Below are 6,000 nucleotides of genomic sequence, written 5' to 3' on the forward strand. Positions count from 1 at the left end.
TTATGTTAATTTTCAAGAGAGATATAGTCCTGTTTCAACAGTGTTGTTTATAGTTATGAATAATAGAGATTGGCCATCCAATCTCCACTATCTTGGGTTGAACTTTACTTGAAATAATACTTGAAACACTGCCATTTTATTGATTTCACATAAAATTTTAAATGAGATAAGTAAAATTTCGATTTCTCTATAGTTTCATCCTCGAAATAATGGTGAAAAGTTAGTGATAGCACATGATTTTTCCGAAGCCATTATTTTAAGAAAAATAAATCTACGATATTGCAAGTTCACTTGGGGCTGCTTGAGAGGAGAAAAACTACCATTTTTAACACAAAAAATGACCCTCTGCATGAAACACCATATTTGTTGCATGCGTCCTATCACATAGATGCATGTCAAGACCTGCATGATTTTTTTTTTTTTTTTTTCAATTTTCGAGTCAGAATTGGGATTCCAAATCCTGATTCTGACAAAGTCAAGGCATGCATGCATCAAATCAAACAGACTCATGCATGCCTTTTACTAAAATATTATTCGTGTTAGAATCAGGATTTTGATTCTCGGTTCTGAATAGATTTTATCTTTTTTTTTTTTTTTAAAATTATGTCAGAACTGGAATTTGGAAATTCCTATTCTGCTTATATTTTTAAAAATTTTGAAAATGCACCTTTTTAATTTTTTTTTTACATTTAAAAAATAATTTTCCTCATGTTGGCGAGGAAGGCGATCTCTAAAGGGGGATCATCTTACTTGAATTTGAATGGACTGATTAAGTTTTTGAAGTGAGGTTGTCTTGAGCTTGCTTTAAATGACGACTTGGGCTCACTCATAATGATTAGAATATGTTGGGAATGACTAATGTAATTATCTTGTTCCACATAGATAGTATAAACACCTTTTCTTTTATGTATATTAAACCAATTTGTTACCTTTGAAATGAGAAGTGTGGGTAGGTGGATTTTGGAAGAATCACCATGCATGAACGCCCGCCCATCCTGTCCCGGTCTGGGCACGCGCGATTATATACGTTTTTGAAAAAATTACATTTAAATCCTTCATTCTTCACGTTTTGGACTCTTAAGATGACCAAGTCATGGAGGTTGAGGAAAATCCTCCTCGCTTGCCGATTTTTTTGCTTTTGCTGTTGAAGAGTCTATTTTTTTTTTTAACTTTCGTGAAGAGTTCGATTTTGTGTTGCTGGTGAAGAGTCCGGATGCTGGAATTTCTCAATCAACCAGCCTGCTCCTCTATAAATAGCCTCAGTCCCTTATGCAAAAAATCCGAGCCCCTTCTCTGTGCTCCTTTTACATTTTTTCTCTTCCTCTTCTCCGAGTGTTCTTCTGTTCGTTGTTCCAAGCTTCTACCACGAGTGCGCGTGTAAGAGAGTGATAGCTGTGTTAACCTTGAGGTGCGAACGGTTTATACTATCTGCACCACGGTAATACAGAAATTTCGCTTTCAATGCAGTGGTTTGTCCACGTCACAGTCTTTAATATACCAACAGTTGAAAGCGAAAATATTATAATGGTTGTTCCCTTTTACTAAATTGTTGCCGGATCTCTCCAAGCTAGGCTACTTGATGGGACCAACTACAAACGATGGTCACAAAAATTGCTCATCTTTTTCGAACAGTTGGACATGGACTATGTGCTGTTCCAGAATCCTCCAGAAACTCCAACAGAGGCCTCGTCTCTTGCCATTACTCTCGCAGAGATCTCCACAGTTGGGATGACTGCAAAATCAGAGGATGAGGCAAAACAAAAATACGACAATGACAATAAAACAGTGAGAGGTCACTTGCTTAATCATATGAATAATTCTCTGTTCGACTTATTTATGAATTATAGGAGCGCTAAAGAAATCTAGACTACAATGGAGGTAAGATACAGAGGTGATGGCGCTGGAAGATAAAAGTACATCGTGGGGAAATGGCTCCAATTTCAAATGATTGATGAGAAGCCTATAATGGACCAAATCCACGAATATGAGAACCTAGTGGTAGAAGTCCTGAGCGAAGGTATGAAAATGTGTGAGATTTTACAAACCAATGTACTACTTAAAAAAAATTCCCTCCCACTTGGAGTGAATATCAAAACCATATGAAGTACAAGAAAAGAGATCTAACTCTCCAAGAATTGATCAGCCATACGAGAACGGAAGAAGCAAATCGCTTGAAAGATAAGAAAACTTCTCTCTTTTATCTTTTTGTTAAAGCTAACCTTGTTGAATCTTCTGGATCTAAAGACAAGTTTCACCAGAATAAAGGGAAAAAACTCCAAAAGAACAATAAATCATTCAAAGGACTTAACAGTGAGATTCAAAAGAATAAGCTATGCTATTGTTACGGGAAGCCAGGACATAAAGCGTACCAATGCTACCAAAGAAAAAATCAACAAAAGGCAAACCAAAAACAAGCTACTCTACAAGTCAACCTAGCTGAAAAAATTGAGATCATTGCTGCAGTCGTTGTAGAGGCAAACCTGATGCAGAACAAAGACGATTGGTTACTAGACACTAGGGCATTTAAGCATTCTGCTCCAACAAAGCCCTATTTCATGAACTTCTTGATGCAACAGACGGTGAATGTATCTTCATGGCGAACTCCACAACCGTCGGAGTCTTGGTAAAAAAAAGATCTTTCTTAAACTTATTTCTAGCAAAACACTATATTTGAATGATGTATTATATGTGCCTTCTTTGCGCAGAAATCTAGTTTCTTGTAGTTTGTTGAATATAGCTGGCTTGAAAATTGTGTTAGAATCTGATAAAGTCATAGTCACTAAAAATAATGACTTTGTAGGAAAGGGATACTTATCTGATGGGTTATTTGTCCTGAACACTGTTCCCACCTATTAATAAAAATTCCTCGAGTTCTGCTTATTTGATGGAATCTATTGATATTTGACATGGTATATTAGGATATGTAAACTATTCCTCTATTAAAAAGTTGAAAAATATGAATGCTAGAAATATTTCTGACACAAATGAATACTCTAGATGTGGAGAAGACATATTAGATTTTTTGTTGTTTTCTTCTACCTTTTTCAATGACAATATCTAATAAAGTACCTACTAAGTTTAGTCCACAAATATTTATTTATATTTTATTTTATTATTTTAATATAATAATTTTACTGTAATAATACGAATCACGCGCAATGCACGTGCTTTTTATTAGTTTTGTCAAAATTGAAGGATTGGGTCAAAGGACCTTTTTCAAATACAGTAAAACCTCTATAAATTAATAACCTTGGGACCATGAAATTTTATTAATTTAGAGATATATTAATTTATCGATAAATTAATATTTTATTAATTAAAAGAGAGACTTTTTAAATTCAGCAAATTTAGTACATATGTACTGAAAATAAATGAATTCATATATGTTTCATTGATTATATTCATACATCAATCAATTTTTTGTAACTAATTAAATATATTCATGTATAATATCAATTCATTTTATACAATTAACTATTATATTTATAGACGCATGTATCAATTCATTGGAATTACTTAAACATATATGTTTACATTAATTCGTTGCACTTAAATAACTATTATAGCCAATTAAATATATTCATGTTATGATGAATGAAAACATTACTATATAAATCTTAATATGAAAATAAAATAATTCATAACACCCAACCATGTCTTCTCATCTAAAAGGCATCGCAAAATCATCCATGAATGATCCAATACGTAAAGCATTACAGACTTCATAATTGAGCAAATTACCATAATATTTATAATTATAATATTTATGAATTATTAATTTAGAGTTTTAATGGGACCTAATATTTATAAAGGATTTTTTTGAAAAATAATTATCTTATTATCTTATCGAATTTGATGATTTTTTACAAAGGCCCAAGTCGGGACCGGAAGATTTTATTATTTTAGAGAGTTTATTAATTTATAGAGTATTAATTTATAGAGGTTTTACTGTATTATAGATAATTGATATACTAGGATGTGCCTATGCTATACATATATTTAATTTAATTATCACTAAAACTATATTTAAAGAATAAATTATATGAAAATTAGTTAACAGTTCAGGTGATGGGACAACATCTAGAAATGAAAACTCTCGCACTTGAGTAACAATTCAAATGCTTTTGGTACAGCGACGAGTATATTTTGTTACTATGCACGAAGAATGTCTCTATGTGCATGCATGCATATGTAAACAATTTATTTCTATTGCACACATGGACATGCACAAGATTAGGTCCTTACTATGATACTTTTCCAATTCAGAGATAAATCAGTAACAATTACCATGCTTTTTTTTTTTTTTTGTTGAATTGTAAGTTTTCATTCATCCAGTAATATTTACAGAGTACTTCTGACATACCCCGAGAGATACAAAAGGACCCACACTAAAGTTTAAAAAGCAATTAAACTGTACGGGAAATGTGTCAAGAGGAGCCTATAGACTGTGATCTTCACGGAAATAATAAGGCCCTCGAGATTGGGTTTTGCACCCTCAAATATGAATTCATTACGATGCCTCCAAAGGGTGTAGACTGTGCATGACAAAGCTAGGTGTCGCACTTTGTTATGAACGGAGGAGTCGGTTTTCTCCTTCTTGAGCCATTTCATCGCATTGTGCAGGGTGGACATACGTCGGTTAATCCCAAGCCATACTCGGATATGTGACCAAACGTAGTTGCTGAACGGGCACTCAAAGAAAAGGTGTTTGACCGATTTCTTGGTGTTGATGCAAAGTGAGCATAAATCCTCCTCATGAAGGAACTCGAGTTTGTCGCTTGTAGCTAATTTATTTCGCAAGCCAACCCACATAATGAACGAGTACTTCGGTGGGATCAAAGCCTTCCATGTTTTTTCTCTTGGTCCCCCTGATGATGGATTTTTGTCTCCTTTTAGTTATCTATTTATAGATTCAATGGGGATCAGACCAGAAGTTGACGTCGGATCTTGATAATTGAATTGGATACTGATTGAAATAGTATTTCTCAGCCGTGTTGTAACAATACTACTTTTTTAATAAAGTACCTACTAAATTTAGTCTACAACTTTTTATTTATAATATATTTTATTATTTTAATATAATAATATTATTGTAATAATACGAATCATGTGCAACACACGTGCTTCTTACTAGTTTTGTCAAAATCGAAGGATTTTGGTCAAAAGACTCCCTTCAAATATTATATATAATTGAATAGATAGACAATTGATATGAGTTGGGATTTACTTATACTAAAAACAATGCATATATTATAATTAAAGAATAAAATTTATAATATTAAATTTAGTTAAGATATTTTTATTTATAAATTTATTTATTATTATATTACAATAATTTTATTGAAATAACACAAATCACGTGCAATGCACGTGCTTCAAACTAGTTATATATATGTATATATCATGTGCTACTTGAGCTAACTCCCCTAAAATTCCTCAAACAATTAACAAAAATTACTATATCAATCGAATGTGCTAAAAAGCAGAAATATCAAATAAGCAAGCAAATAAGTTAGAAGATGCACTAGAAATATAATATCATTTTATTATTTTTATCAGTTTACAATAACAAATACATGCTCATTATTGGAAGTTGGACTTTTCAATGCTCGTTGCAGGAAGAAAGCTCGCCACTCTTCAATATTTAATGTCTTTTCATGATCCTGAAACGACCATTCTTGTCATTCCAAAAGTTCAGGACTTTATCCTGTTTTACCAAGAAGGAGAAAGGCTTCATGCTCACTCTCCTCCCTCTTTTCTATAGCATTTGCATCACATTTTGATGTAGGTCGCGTGAAATTAGAATCAGATTGTAGTGTTGGATCGCAATATTCGGGTCGCTGAATCCTTCTTTCGAACTACCTGTAGTGGATCCTGAAAACAAAGCAAACGTGAGACTTGTCGAGTAGCCCTCGGCGATGTTAGGAATGACTAATATATCCGTTGGATTAGGATTGGATAACTCCAATTGATTTTATCTACTTAGTTAATTAAGGATTG

This window comes from Sesamum indicum, linkage group LG8 (genome assembly GCF_000512975.1).
Source record: "Sesamum indicum cultivar Zhongzhi No. 13 linkage group LG8, S_indicum_v1.0, whole genome shotgun sequence".
In the NCBI taxonomy this organism is placed as follows: Eukaryota; Viridiplantae; Streptophyta; class Magnoliopsida; order Lamiales; family Pedaliaceae; genus Sesamum; species Sesamum indicum.